The sequence below is a fragment of the Pyxicephalus adspersus genome, chromosome 1, assembly GCF_032062135.1.
Source record: "Pyxicephalus adspersus chromosome 1, UCB_Pads_2.0, whole genome shotgun sequence".
NCBI classification, from domain to species: Eukaryota; Metazoa; Chordata; class Amphibia; order Anura; family Pyxicephalidae; genus Pyxicephalus; species Pyxicephalus adspersus.
The window spans coordinates 108,609,957-108,626,704 of NC_092858.1; the positions used below are offsets into that span (position 1 = coordinate 108,609,957).

A 16,748-nucleotide genomic window follows, 5' to 3' on the forward strand; every position below is an offset into this window, starting at 1 on the left:
GGGAGTATGAAAGATTAGTGTTGCTATTCATTGGGCCAGAAACGGTGGTAGGGGTGGACTACTGGGATGACTCCGATGTTTGGCAACCATGTAAGTTCAATCCTTTTACATTACCTAATTACCAATATTTATTTTTTTGTTGGCTATTTTTTGGGATTACAACAGTTAAGTTTTTTGACTTTAGGCCAAAATTGTATTGTGTTTTTACTTAGTTTTGTTTGGGGGGGGGGGGATTAGGATAGAAAATGTCAAAATTGTATTGAGTATTGGCTTTTTAGTTTAGTTTACGATTAAATATGGGGGGAATATGAGATCAGTTTTGTAAGATGACCTGTTTAGTTTATTTTGGCATTCTTTTTACTTGCATCAACAATGTATGGTATATCTTGTTTGACATCCTGCAGTTGTCTCTAATCATGTTTAAAGCCACAGTCATATGTGTAATATTTCAGCTCCCCCACATGTTAAATTTTACGCATTTGTCTGGGAGTGTTATGTTTTTTGTTTATTTTTGTGGCCAACTGATCAATACGAATGATCTTTTATAGTCAAGCCCACTGTACTTATTTTTTGGTGGTTTATTTAACAGATCCACATCTACAGGAGCAGGTCGTTGAGCCACTGCAGAGCGACCTGGAAGAGAATCCAGATAATTTGGTTTGTGTGTGTGTTCAGCCTTCCAAAAGCCTAATGATAACCTTCTTTATACTTTAACCTTTTTTTTTTTTTAATTTTTTTTAAGATGTTTTTGGTGCTGCCTTCCTTTGGAAATGTCTGCCTGCTTATTAATTTAAATATTTAAAATAGACTCAAATTTCTGCCTGATTGTAAAATTTCAGGTTGCATTAGCTAAATATTTTGGACTTTAGATATGTGAATATTTGTCTGCACATTTATTCATTTTGATGTGATATATCATGTGCCTTTGTAGAACATCAGTGTCCGCTGGTTTGTGGTTCTGGAGAATTTTCACAGGCTGCATCCACTGTGGAGGTAGGCAAGAACTGGTCCATTTTTTGGGGATGGGTTGGGGAGAATGAACATTTCCCAATGTGTTCCATTTGTATTTTTTTGTTAGGGTCCCTTAGGTGGCCATTTCCCACCAGAAGAGGAAACGCTTGAGGTTTCTGTAAGCAATTCATGTTGAATGTTTTTGATTCTGAAGAAATGTGTATAGATTTGTCTAATGTTTTGTGTAACATTTGTCGGTGTTCCAATGTCAAGATGCCGTCTGCATAATGTCATGGTGACCCCCTAAAGTTATATTATTTATTTTGATCTGTATTTTTTTTGTTTTCTTCCCTTTTTTAGGCTGGCTTGTCATTATGATAGAGTGATGGCGTCAAGGATGTCTGCCCCAAGTTCCACTAATTTGGGACAGGTCCTTACACTCCTATAAACCAGAATTGCCAGGACCGAGAAACCAACCAACATCTGGCGGCCTTGCAGCGTCTGATTGAATCTGTCCAACCACAATCTGCCGGTTTGGGTGCCTACTTGTTCTGAGTTGACCATCTCCGTAACATGTTAAGTGAATCCCTGGGCCAACAATCTCAAATAAATCAGACGGTACTTCACATCCCCCGGCTCCTTCATGGCCACCAGCTCCTGCAGGCTCCCTAGCTTCTTACTGCTACCCAGCCCCTGTCTGCCCACCTCCACCTCCTACCCCTGACTGCCCACCTCCTGTCCCTGACCACCCACCCCCACCTCCTGCCCTCACCTGCCCACCTCCTGCCCCTGCCTGCCCACCTCCACCTCATAGCATTTTTGCTATCTAATCCCAAAAGAATGTTAAAGTTTGTAAATGTGTCGAAAAGTGATTCTAATCAAGTATGATTAGTTGCGAATTGCTAATTGGCCAACTACATTTCTGTTGTTTAAACTGACATACTAAGGGGTTCAGCTGTGTATTCTATGCAAAATGTATTCTTGACTGATGTTACAATTACATTTATTTTGAAGAGGACATATCTAACATACCCAACTATATGGTACTTTTAAGGTCACAGGATAGTCTGGAAGAAATGAGCGGTAGATCTTAGCCAATTTAGAGGGTGTTCTATACCACCGACTGGCCAGCTTGTAATTCGTCTCCTGGTATTTATTGAAAACTGCAGCCTTGTGGCTAAAGTGGAGTAACATATCCTTTTGAGTTTCCGAAAATTTCACTTTCAAGTCTGTCTCCCACTGGGTCACAAAGCCAGGAGTTTCGGGTGCATGTACAGCTAACAGTGCCTGTTACGAGTAAGACAAGGAACCTTTCAGGGGATTCCCCACTAAACACAGGGATTCCAAAGGCAACAAGGAGCTGCAAAGGGTTGCTGGCTATGGAACAGCGCGTAACACATAAGTAAGTTGTATACAGTGCCAGGGATCCAAAGGGGGCAACTCCCTAGCACGCTGCAACTCAGGCAAGGGATACCATGACACGAGATCCCTGATGGAAACAATGGAGATGGATAATCAACTACCTTTTGAGAGGAGAAAAACTGAGAGACTACTTTAAGAGTCATCCTAATCAGAGGGTGTTGCATATTAGAAGCTTTAACCGTATTTGGGGCCGATGCCAAAGTGTCAATTGGTGTCGGTGACAGAGTGTCTTCTAAGCCTATCCAGAGTTTAGACCCACTGTTAACACACCAGTCCAACAACCTAGTCAAGTGGACCGGCTGTTGATATAAGATTGGGTCTGGAAATGCCATACCTCCTTTTGCCTTTGGAAGTCTCAAAAATGTAATTCCTATCCGAGGAGAGCCCGAAGACCATATAAACCCCATAAACTCTGACCTAAATTTACTCATATTATGCAAAGGAACATGTACTTGGGAGTGCCTGTAACATATATAACACTCTAGGCATCATGTTCATCTTCACTATATTACACCTCCCAAACCATGTAAAAGGCCATTTGATGCCATTTCTGGAGGTATTTCCTAATACAGTTGAGGAGCAGCAAAAAGTTAAGTTCCACAATACGTGACAAATCAGCATGTACTTAATGGAAGTGGACACACAGCTAAAAGTGAAAGACGGTGTGAGAGCCAATTGAGTTTGTCTCGGGATGGTAACATTCAGAGCCTCTGACTTCTGGAGATTAGTTTGATAAATCTGCATATGTACAAAGTTTTGTTAGCAGATTAGGAAGGGTCGCGACTGGGGAAGAGATATAAAATAGCAGGTCGTCGGCATACGCTGCCACCTTGTGTTCAGAATGACCGACTTGGACTCCTTTTATATTCCTAATAGAACGGACATGTCTCAAAAAGGGCTCCAAAGTTAAAATAAATAACAATGGAGACAAGGGCCTAGCACACTGTAAAAACCTCTCAGGCAGCCCCAAATATTCAAATCTGGTGAGAAGAAAAGACCAATCTACTCGGTCGAATGCTTTCTCCTCATCTGTGGAGAAAAGCATAAATTGCCGGCTACAAGCATAATCATGTCATAATCATAATCATGCAATAATGATGTTAAGGGTACGGGTCGTATTGTCCCTTGCCTCTCTCAGTGAAAGAAAACCATTCTGATCAGGATGAACAAGATTACTTAGCACTGGTGTCACCTGACAACCCAGTATGCTGGTAAATATAAAAGAAATTGGGCGGTAACTGACGCAAGATTGGGGGTTCAATTATCAGGATTATCAGGTTTCAGAAGTACAGTTAAGTGCGCTGCCAACGTTTCAGTGGGCAATGCGTATCCTTGTAAAATAGCATTCATCACCATTACCAAGTGGGGCCCTAAAACAGAGAAAAATCTCTTGTAATATACCACCAAGGTAAGCCCATCTGGACCTGGTGCTTTACTGGAGGCTTTATAGCTGTCTGCAGCTCAGTAATAGTGATCATTTCTATGGTCTCCGTAGATAAAGTAGGAAAGTCAGAGGCTCTGAGGTATTCCTGAATAGCTGCAATTTTATCTGGGGGGGTCTGCCCAGGAGAACCACTTCACAAATTGTATAAATTGCTGTAGTATTCATTAAAAATTTGGGCAATTGCTTCGGTAGCATGAGAACCAGTACCTAAAGAGTCTTTAACCCCCCTACCGTTCTAATTCTGTCAGTTTTTTTATGCAAAAAGTGATCCTATTTTTTTTGTATAGAAATTTTTGTTTATATTGTGGGCCTATAAATCTTAGGATTAACTCCTGGTATAATAATTATATTATCATAAATTATAATATAATACGTAATTATAAATCATAATTATGAAAAATATTAAAATATTAGACCACAACAATGTAATTTAACAAAAAAAATATTTTATCAAAAATTTCTCACTGAAATTTTCCAAACAAGGATGCAATATTTTTGATAAATAATAAGATAAATTAAATGCAGATTTTAGAAAAAAAAATATTTACATTTTTAGTAGACATCCGGGGTGTGGTAGATTTTGAAGCAGGGTGCTGCACAAAGTCCAACATCACAGTCAGGACAGTAGAACCTGGTTTCTTTGCGTTTCTTCCTTCCTCTGTCATCGGTCTTTGAGCAGCAAACCAAGCACGCAGTAGGTGCTGCCTTTTTCTGGGTTGGTGGGATGTATTCAACGATGTGACAACCGGTCAGACATTTTGAGTTGACAATGGTGGAAGCACGACGACCAGGTCTATTCATAGCCACTGATGGTGTTTGGTGGTTCTTGACTATGGATTCGGAAACTTGCACAATGAAGTCTGAATGATTTACAGTCCTCTGACTAGATGCCTGAAAATCTTTTTGTAGTATTTCCTTTGCTGTTTCCTCATTGCTGGGTAGAATGTCATGGCTTGGTCAGCTCTGTCAACACCTCCTATGGTGTTGTTGTAGTCAATCACCACCTGTAGCTTCATTACTTCTTTCCCACGTTTTGTGTGTACTAGAACGGTGGAGGCATCATGGACAGTACTCATCAGGCACACATCTTTCTTGTCACGCCATCTCAGGGCCATCATCTTGCCTTTCTGCCAGGCAACAATTTCTCCTGTCTTCAGCTTCCCTTTTGCAAACAGTGCTGGCAGGTTGGGCCAGTTAGCCCTAATCTAACAGGCATCTGTTCTGTGTTGCAGAAGGAACTCATAAAGCTCAGAAGAGGTGTAGAAATTGTCAGTTGTGACACAATAGCCCTGACCTAGCAATGGCTCAATGAGGGATAGCACTGAAGATGTTGCCAATCCATAAGGCTGTATTTGGGGTTGAACTGTGTCCCTTTTCCAGTGTACAGTACCGTATTTCAAATGTAGCCAGATGAGGATTCGCACAACATATACGTTTTCATGACAAATCGTGCCTTCTTTGACGCAGTGTACTGCACCCAGCTGAGCCTCCCCTTGTAAGCCATTAAACTTTCGTCTTTCTGGCACATAGGTTTGCTGGAAATTTTGTAGAATCATCTGAGACACTTCCCAAATTTTCTTCAGTTTTGGTGCAGGATGGGTAGTGTCATCAAATTCTTCATTGTTTGCGAATTTCATGATGAGGGAAAAGCGGTTTTCTGGCATGACTGTGCAAAAGAATGGAGTGGCAATCTTTTTTTTCTTGGACCAGTACCACTTCTGCATGGGTTTGCCCACAACTCCCTGCAGGATCACCAAGCCCAAAAACAGCCAAATGTCATCCTTGGTCACAGGTTCCCACTTTCTGCTTCTTGCAAACCTCAGCTGTGGAGCACCTTGTTGTTGTCCAGCGTACCTGCATAAAACAAAATAAAAAATGTATTTTAGGATATGTTCTTTTATAGTGTGAAGGTTGGAAGTAATATGTTAGCAAACACAGAGCAGCATATATGTTTGCACAAAAAAAAAAAAATTAGCAAAAAATTTAAAACACAGCAAACACAGAACAGCATACTTGTTTGCATAAAAAAAAACTAGCAAAAAATGTCAAAAAGTTAGCACAGAGCAGCACACATGTTGGCATACCATTTTTTAAAAAAGTTTGCAAACACAACATGCATACATGTTTGCATGAAAAAAAACGGTCAAAAACAACTTCAGATATGCCAGGGGGTCGTCGCATTCAGCCTCAATTTTCAACCCAGGTGTGCCAGAGAATGGAAATCATGGAGGTGCTGCCTGGTCCGCATCAAGGTCAATGGAGCACCATGTGCACAGCCACAGCACTGACCTCAGGTTCAGAATCGTCGTTCAGTTCACTTTCCCTGTCTGATGACAAATTTCCTGGTGAATCACTATCGCTCGGATCCACAAGGGACTCCAAATCGCTGTCGCTGCGTTCAGATTTCCTCCAGAACAGCGCTTGCACCAGCGAAATGCCTTTTGGATGCTATGTGGTCTCCAGCAATCAGTCAGGAACAATCAAGGTCAAAGACAGTGATGAAATGATACATTCAGTAAGTGATTTATAAGCCATCAAAAAGTCAGATCAAGGTCAGGGCTAATAGTGGGCAAAATGTAAATCAGGGCACTGGTGCACTAAAATGTGTTTTTATACTTTTATTTTGTGTTCTGTTGTGTATTTTACTGTAAAAAAAAATTTAAAAGCAGGTTACATAGTAATCTGCTTTTAAATTTCCCGCCCCCAGAATCCATCACTCCACCGCATCACCTGGTTTCATACACTAGGAACCTTATCATGTCTAAAGTGCGTTTCCTGGAAGAAAGCCACTTAACAATGAGATTTAGTGAGATTGTTCAGTAAACTGACCGTTTAGTGGGAGAGTTCAGACTTTTAACATTTAAAGAGGTAATGATAATGGACATTTTAAATCGTACAATATCTTAATCCACACCACAGGACTAATAAGTAATATCAGAACCAAATAAAAAGGGAGAAGGCCAATAAAGGGCCAATAGGATATGAATAGGGCGGAACAATAGAGAATAGAGGAAAAGTAAAAGAAGGAAAAAAAAGATGGAGGTGTGTTTCCTAGGTACGTCTAAAAACTAAGGATAATTCTACTGGTAAGTAGGACTATAGAATATAAATTTACTTTCTCTAACCTCTCACTGAGGTAGAGGACCCTATGTGGGGAGTGTATTACACAAGGCCAGTGGAGGTATGCTCTTACCTATAGCTTTTAGTAAATACAAGTTAAGTGGCAAGCTTGAACACTTATCAGGAACATATCTGTTCCAAATTAAAAACTAATGCTATAACAAAACATTACACAACCAAGAATGTGTGAACTAATAACAGGACAGGACACTACAGCCTATGAGCAACCCCTGATATTGTAATTAATGGACTATATTTGTGGGAACGCTATCAGTACACCAGCTGATAGAGGGAACCTTGTGCAATGGATACCTGAGGCCTATAGGTCATCACAGTATTTTAAAAAAAGGGGAAGAACTGGAGACCTATGTTCTGGTAATGACCGTCATAAGTCACTCATTCTTTACAGGTAATTGTAAACTGGAAGTGGCAATGGTCAAAAACTAACCAAACCAAAACATTGCTAAAGAGAAATAGCAGTGTTAGTAGGTGGCAACCAAATGGTCCTTGCCACCCAAACCCTCACAAGACAGTCTAGGTGTATGTCATCAACACCATTGCTATTATTACTGTTGTAGTAGACCAAAATACTACTTCATATTCATATAATGGCTCATATGCAAATATTAAGGAAAATAATAAGCAATATCCAAACATAGAGAAGATACCCTAATAATGCAGACAGTTGTATACATTACGTGACAAACATTTCCGGTCAATCCGACTTTCGTCAGTCTTCTTTAGAAAGAGGCCATGTCACATAATGTCATAGTCATAGTATTCCTCATGTGACAAAGTAGGTAGTAACAGGCCAGTCAGGATATACCACAAGATGGCAAAGCCACAGATCTGCTGCATATCAGCACGCAGGGTGACCAGGGATGTTTGCGATATAGGCTTCCTGCAATTCGAATGTCTAGGCTTCATTCCTGCTTGGCGATTGATGATTTGGTAAATGTTGAATAGCCCACGGTCGTGGTGGTCGTCTCCTAGCATTCCTCGGGTTTGACCCAAAAGAGGTAACCTGTAGGTCATCTGGCCAGTCCAGCCAGTTAGGAATAGGAATAGCTTCTGTTTCCAGGAAGGTGAATAGTACTAGGAGCTGCGCTGGGGTTTGGAGAGTAAGGGTGGAGTTATTCATGTCAATCACCGGATGGAACAGATGACCCCCCACCTGTAGGTGGCAGCCCGTGAGGTAAGTAGTTCCAATAGTGGCCTTAGAGTTCTTCTCATGCGCAGTGTACGTGCAGATAGGTCGGGAAACAGTTGAATCCTGGCCCCATCAAACTCAATAGTGCAATTGGACCAAGCATTACACATAATGTGCTCCTTTACTGTAAAGTAGTGCACACGGCAGAGCACATCCCTAGGGATAGCACCTGAAGGTCCCGTCATGGATCCCATTCTATGCACCCTGTCCAGTTCTATATGCTCAGTGACCAGCCTGTCCAACACCATATTAAGGATGGCTGATACTGTCACCTTCAATTCTGACCCCAGAGTAGCTTCTGGTATGCCTCTCAGTCGTATATTATTCTGTCTCCCTCTATTCTCCTGGTCTTCTCCTGCTCTCCTCATCTATTCTAAGTGCCAATGATGATAGAAACGATTGTACCTGTACTTGTGAATGCACCAAGGCAGTAATTCTTGAATCTGCATACAATGTAGTTGATTCTAGTGCAGTCACCCTTGTATCCACTGCAGTGATCTGGTGCTGAAAGGATTCTGTTTTTTCCCTAAGAGAATTCTCCAAGCGTGTGGCTAAAGATTCAAAATCCTTCTTACTTGGCAGAAACTTTAAGAAAGTTTGCAGATCACTGGGAAGGCTTTGTTTCTCTGCAGGAGAACGTGAATTCCGAGCTGTCAGGCACAGAGATGCTGGACGGGGAGGAGAGGGTGAGTCTGGGCTGTCAGCTTGTGTCCGAGACTCCTCATCCTGAGGCCTTTGATTTGAGTTGTTCTTAGTTGTTTCCCGGTTTGAGGCAGTCGGGGAGACTGAGAGAAAATACTGGTGACCAGATTTCTTGCTGACCTACTTGGTCCCTTGGGTTTTTTGTGCCTGGGCATGAAAGATTCAGCTGGCTGCAAATGGGTTCAAGCTCTGAAAAGGGTTAATAAGCCAGGATTGGCACGGAGCTCCAGAGAAAGGCTGCTCACATTAGCACTGCATAGCCTCGCCCCCTACAGCTAGTTCCTAAATTGCACAGTGCTAAAGAATACAAGTTAGAACTCATCAAGTTCTACTGTTTACACATATGGATAGCTGTTTAGATTTTAACAGTCTGATAGCTGATTTTAACAGTCAGTTTTTATACGCCCTCCCAGTTTAAAAAAAAGTACATAAATAAAACTGCACCAAGAAAATATCGGGTTTGCAAAGGGATTGTTATGGATGTAGTTCAAACAATTTACAAGCTGTAGGCACATTTGTTAAAGTATTCCAAATGGTTCCCTTCTTGTTAGCCTACATTAGGCTGTAGTAGCCAGGTTAACAACAAGTAATGCCAAGTTAACAACAAGGACCCTGTGTAGAGATGAGCAAAACAAGAAAGAAAGCTGATTGCTGGGGCCAGCTAAATATGGCAATGGAACTATAGTGATTAATGCTGAACTTCTAACACATACTTTTTTGCTATGTGGCTTAAACATTTGTTATTCATGCTAACCAACAACCTAGAAAGAACCTTCATTTGACGCCTGATTAATGACTACAAGCTACATGAAATATGCTCGATCTTTGTATTTGCAACTAAAAATGGTGAAAGTAGTGTGAGAATGTGTTTTTTTTAACATTTTCACCAAAAGGTGATTGTAAGGTTAGCTTACAGGCAATGCCCTCAGCCTTGGCTGCCTCCTCTACCTTATCTTCAGACTGGGGCTCACCCACTGCGACGGGCTCCTTAGTGGGCAAACCCTCCACAACGGACTTCTCCTGTTCCTCCTCCTGTGGCATGGCCAAACGCCTGGATGGCTGCTGTACGATCAACAGCCAACGGCGTGATGGAGAGTTGGCTGTAAAAAAAAGAAACACACAAACACCCTAAATAAATAAAGGTCCTAAAATCGAGGAAGTGATAAACAGTTCTAAGGGCAGACAATACTACCTTCCCTAACCTAGAAAGCTTGGAAAAACCCTCCCCTTAACAAGAGGAGAAGACAATGTAATACTTATCAGACAGGATGCAGTCACTACGCGGAGGAAATCCGGTCTCCTCTGCTCCAGGTCTGCCAGCCCCTCCACAATCCAGGGCTTGGCATAAATAGATGGCTGCTGATCATACCACCGCAGAAGCATTGACTAAAGAAAACAATAAAACAAATATTAGGTATTTTTCAAACCAACAAAGACCTCCTATACTTTAAAAAATATAGCTAATAGATGATTGATTGATTTTCTGGTGCAAATTGACATAGTTTGTTGCCAATTGTGAAGTGGTAATAATGTGTGTATATACAGACAGAAACATTAGTATAGATATTTATGTGTATACTATTACTAAGAATCTTCATGAGTCCACTCCACTAACCTATATCATAGCTAGATCATTGGAAAACAAGCATTGGTCTCCTAGATGTAAACTCTCTTCATCCTGTTTCAGTTTGAATGAAGCAGAAGTGGCAGACATACATACAAACAATATAGGCCAAAAATTTTGGCATCATTGCATTATGTTCCAAAATGCAGCACGTTTATTTATGTATTTTTAGCACACTGTAACAACCACAAAAAAGGGGAGAAATAATAAACGCACTATGTATGTGAGACAGTCGGATAATGTGCCTTCCCAAAAATCTGAATGGTGGTCTCATCTATCCAGAGATCATTCTCCCAAAAGTCTTTCACTGTCCTCCGGATAGCTGGGAGGCTAATTAATGCTAGGCTTCAGCTTAGTGGGGGAAAATCAGGAATATTTTTCCCAATTGGATACACACACACACACACATCTAAATATGTGCATGTACATAGTTGTCACCAGCCACCTTTTAGTGGGTGGAGCGTCCGGCTGCCATGCCTCCTCTACCTAGCTTGAACCATTGAAAGGACAATAGAGACGGTGCTCCATTCTCAGCTATCATCCATGCATAGGATTCCAGCTGCAGCTAGAATGAGATGGGGACACAGGCTGTCCCTCTCTCCCCCATTCTAAACCTGTGCTTGGGCTTCTATCTAAATCAAAAACCACCCCAAAATAGGGGGATATCATCCACCCAGCAGGCATGTGTAATGATATCAATGGCACAATGTGATAGCTGTGTGTGGGAATGCTGCATGTCATATTCTGCAGCTTTACAACTTTGTGTACAAGCACAGAGGACCCTCATAGCTAATAGGCCCAAAATATCTGAAAAAGCTCAGCCCACAAGATTTTAAGCATTTTAAGATATGGGGATCAAAATGTAAAACACTTGTGAAAATCCAACATTGGGAATGCATTTTCCAAAGCAAGTGTACCAAGGAGTCCTTAAGGGAAAATGGGGCCCCCCGGGCACACTTACATAGCAAGGAGCAAGTGTCCCCCACTTGAACCTCTATTTTGTGCTTTATGCACATCACCATTCCAGAGAAACTGAAACCTTGAAATGGAGTTATAAATTTATGGGCACCACCACAATTATCCTTAGGAAGTAAGTGCATTTTCGCTTTTGGGCTCATGCTTTAGGAACAGCACCAACCTCAAAAAATATTGTTTAGTAGTAGCTAGTAGGGTACTCTGTGTACCCTGCAAATTTCGAGTTCCAACAAGGCTTTAGGACATCAGAAGGATTCAAGTGAGTTGTTCGGTGAGTTGTTAGAAGCAGCCCTAACACACATTTAAATATGTATGCATAATGCAATATGCATACACACACACACACACACACACACACTTAAATGTGTATGCATGCATTGTGCACAAACACACCTACTTAAATGAGTATGTATGCTTGCTTTGTACACACACACAAACCCACATACACTTAAATGTGTATGCATAGACATACATGTATGCTCATGCGACTAAAACCAGAAAAGAAACAAAAAAAAAAAAAAAAACAAACGTACTTGAATAATGTAGCGCAGGTCCTTGTCAGAAAACAAGGGGCGCGGCATGTTGAGAACGCGGATATGAAACTTCCGGTTTTACCTCCGCTAGGTAAAAAACGTGCGTATTTACGCGCGCCACGCATTTGCACGTATGTAGCAGGGCCGCTTCGGCGCACAACAATGTGCAGCAGACTTCTAGAGGTTTGGCGCACAACGATGCGCATCAAATGACTAAGTTTGAAAAAGACAATTGCGCTGTTTTTAGCTTTTCAACAATTCATACAAAGAACTGAGTAAAAACAATCACAATTGACTCTTTAAATTGTAGGTCTGTTGGATCACCCACAGTTAAAAGATCCTGGGAGATTGTAAAGGAGATCACATAAAAACACTCCAAAAATTAACAAACAACAACCACACAACATTTTTTAAACAAGTTTATTCCAAATAAAAAGTTTCAAAAAGGTCACAGTAAAATATAGAAACCACACAGACACCACCATTTAGGGCTAAATTGACATGACAAAAGCAAAAAATTAATAAAGACATATTATTGCAATTAAACAACATGGCACAATAACATAGTATTAACATTAACTTCTTAATTGCAAAATGCACATTCAAACTTTAAAAAACAAAAGCAATTACTATGCTAAATGGTAAGCAAAGTATGAAATGTAGCAATGTAGATTAGGAGAACACAGCAAACAACTATCCCCCCCCACAGACCAAAAAACAGACAAAGGAAAAAGCAAGTTAGACAACAGCCTTATAAATGCTCATCTCAATGCGCACAGCTGATCAACCTTTGCTCGTAATTGGAGTGTGCACAGTTGGGTGAATTTGGCTGTTTGTTTTTTTTTCAGTTGAACATTCCATAATCATTTATTGATATTATTTGTACATTACATTTGTACACCAGCACACAGCTAGCTAATAAAAAAATAATTAGCACAAAGTAGAGGAGAAAGCTTTTATGTTAAAATCATTTATTAAATGTGTGTGTTTAGTGATTATTGATTATTTTTTATATTATATTAGTATTTTATTCCATTTTTTATATATTTATATATAAATATTATGTATATCATATACATATATATATACAGATATATATCTTGGAATCAAAGAAGAATTTAGTTGGATGAACTAGTGCGCTGGCAAAAGCAAGGTCTCGCCTGGCTGAACTCGGGTTGGGCATTGTAAGCGTTTAGGTAGGCGCCTATATAAACAGCTGAAATCAGTTAATTCTTTCTATACTTGAAAATAATAGGTCATTTAAAAATATGCCTATTTCTTAGCTAAAATACATGTTTGTAACATTTGAACAGCCCAAACATTTTTATTTAGGGCTAAGTGTAAGATATATGCCATTGGAATTACTTTTTAGGAAACAGTGACTTTTAATGCAAGCTCGCCAGTGTCGAGCTGCTGGAGATGCACAGCTCGGAGCAAGCGATCATTTCAGTTGATAACTTCCGGGAGAATAAGCCAGTGGCTGAAATTTGGTTGATAAATAGGTTTTTTGCTTTAGGAACGCAAATACGTGTGTGCGAGCGAGCTTCAGATTTTGCTTGATGAATCAGGCTCATTGTCTGAAGTCTTAACCATTGTGGGTATGGCTAGCATGATAGGAATAGCACACATATGTGGAAGGATAAACATGACCACAACTCGTATCTGTTAATGAAAGTAGAGGATAACATAAATATCAAATTAAGAAAAATTAACATTTCAATATATTCAAAATAAATATATAAATAAATAAATATATAAATAAGTAAATATATTCAAAAAAATATATGAACTGGGTTCATCATTATTGGAAACTTGATACAAATTGGCGATGTAAATTAGGATAATGAGATTCATAGTAAATTGACCAACTCCAAATATATATTATTCAAATACCTTTTTATTAATCAACTTAATTTAAATGATGATATTTTCACCCGATACATTAGAACAACAACTTCCTGCCCGCCCCACTGCATGGTAGTTCAGCTTCTTAGAGAGTAATCCATGCTTGACCATCAGTACCCAGCTGATGGGTGTAAGTTTGTTGAAGTTTATGTGTTATTAATTTATTGATTAATGTTGCAAACATATCATTGTTCTATTTGAAATGGTAAATAGTGAATATATATTTGAAACAAATATATTTAAGAATTGAATACTATTTGTAAATCTCTCCCTCGTCCTGAGACGAGGCTTCCATTGGGAGATCTCTTGAATGGTATACTCATAACAAGCGGTGTGATTTTATATGTTTTGTGAGTATTATATGTTTTTATGGTAATTTATTTATCAATAAAAGCAAATATGGTTTGTTGGGGGAATAAAATTGGTACCTTATTATCACGCTTGGCTAATCCAAGCCCTAAACCCTAAAACACTAAATGTCACATATTAAAAATTAAAAATCAATCCTCTAATGTTATTCACAAGGCTCATCAGGACATTGTAACTGCTTTTGGAGACTCTATATAACCTGCTCCTGCGTATGTTGGAGAGGGCTAAACTATCTAAACTCTTAACAGAACGTAGAGAAATCCTAAATGCTCCAGTATTGGAAAGTGAAGTTCTCTGTACTATAGGATGTTTAGCATCTAATAAAACTCCAGGCCCAGATGGCTTCTCAGCCGAAAAAAAATTGCCCTTTTTTGACCAAAGTTTATAATCAAATCTTGTCCCATCATACATTATTTCCTGATTTTAATGAAGCATATACTACTTTAATCCCTAAACAATCTTTTCTTCTGGCTTTTTTAGCTAATCACCAACTGAGGTTTGTACAAAATAGGTTCTCTACTATAAGTAGTCGAGCAGCTGTTACAGCCAATGTTCAGGCCACATGTCACTCTAATGTAAAATCTATGTTATTAAGTCTAGACGTGGAAAAGGCCTTTGATATAATAGAATGGCCTCTTCAGGTATTCATGTGTTCCTGTACTTTAAAATTGACTGCTTTCGCAGATCATTAATTATCATATATATCTAACCCCAAACTGTCTAACGCCCATTTTGGAACTGATATCGCAATATGCTCTCATATTAGGATATAGTATTAATTTAGATAAGTCCAGAGCTCTATATTTACTGAAGTATGTTAGACCAGCATGGAGTACACGTTACCCATTTATATACACAGAACATGGCACCCATTATCAGGATGTTAAGTAAACAAATATCTAATTGGTCTGACCTGACTTTGTCTTATTTGGGAAGACTTAGTTTGTTGAAAATTATACTCTTTCCAAAATTGTTATTTTCTTATTATAAAATTCTAAATTCGTCATCTGATCTTCAAAATGTCTACAAACTATTTTGTAATTTTATTAGGATAATAAAAGCTAAACTTGCCTTAGTATCTTACATCAATCAACTAGAAATGGAGGGTAAGGAGAGGGTGAAGAGAAAAATGGCTCTTTAAGGCAATATTTTTATAAAATTTATTAAAATCTTTTATTTTTATTCAATAAATAAATAACATACACACATATAAGGTTTTAGTACTCTGACATTATGAATCTAGATACATTTATCGGGTTGGTTACAATGTACACCAACCCCAGTGAAGTGGGGGTCACTATAGGTAGGTAATTTTCCTGTTAATGGTCTCGCCCGACACGTTTCGCCCTCGTGGCCTTCCTCAGGGGAATTGAGACCCTACACTTTATGCAAGCACATATAAATTAGCATATAGAATTCAGAAGGAGAGGAAGCCAATCCCGCAGTGATAATGTTAGAAAATACCACTATAGTGGTTGCCGAGCCACAGTGCATAAGAGAAAAAGTGGAAAGATAGCAGCTCTTTGTTGCAAAAAATAAGTCTAGTATGACATAAAACCTTTTATTTCAGTTACTAAAACATATACTTCATAGAAACATAATTGGTAAAAGAGGCCATGGCAATGTTTAACCATGACTTTATAAAATACTCTCACTAAACAGTCCAAGATGTTGGTCAGTACTGTACTTATGGTCTCTCCCAGCGCGTTTCGGCCTAAACGGGCTTCCTCAGGGGATTGCCGAGTACCTAGAAATTACATTAATGATGGTATAGTATAGAATTTCCACAGTATTCTTACAATTTTGAAAAAAGCAGATTCATCTAAATAGTCGTGACTTACTTGGTATATTGACCTCACGAGAAGAAGGTGGAAGAGTACATTCAACACAGAAAATGTCACAAAAAGGGGGAAATTACTCGACTGGAGATTCTACAATTTCATATGAAAAATAATCGCAAGTGTAAATAAACATGTAAATGTATTGGGATAAAGATAAAGAAAATATTTAGGAAATAGAATTCCTTTGAATTCTTAGAAATAGATTACTTGGATGGCTATCTTAATGATGTAATAAATATTAATTAATTAATGACTAGAACTGGATTAATTAATAATTATTACATCATTAAGATAGTTATTCAAGTAAGAATTATATTTCCTAAATATTTTCTTTATCTTTATCCCAATACATTAACATGTTTATTTATACATGAGTAATTTAAACAAACTGCACTAAACTAAATGTCCACAAGATGGCACACCTGTCGAGGAAGTTCCAATGTAGAACTCAAAAAAAGACATTCAATAAGGATATTCCGTCTTGATAATTAGAACATTCCTATAAAGCAAATATATTTCTCTTAGTCAATGAATTATCATTGAATAAAACAGCAAGACTAGATTAAGAGTGGTTAACATACCCGTCCAACAATATAATCAAAAACATGTGTTCGAGGGAGATTGGTGTTTGATCCGTGCTGCAAATACATAA

General features: G+C 39.0%; 1 long non-coding RNA gene across 2 annotated transcripts; it reads left to right on the forward strand.

Annotated features, from left to right (window-relative positions):
* The first annotated feature begins 344 nt into the window (after positions 1-344).
* LOC140338918 (uncharacterized) lies at positions 345-4,139 on the forward strand. Of its 2 annotated transcripts, XR_011922340.1 has the most exons (4): positions 345-657; positions 932-993; positions 1,079-1,129; positions 1,312-4,139. It is a non-coding gene; the product is annotated as an uncharacterized lncRNA (long non-coding RNA). The 2 variants fall into 2 exon arrangements; XR_011922339.1 differs by having other exon boundaries at positions 345-993.
* The last annotated feature ends 12,609 nt before the right edge of the window (positions 4,140-16,748 follow it).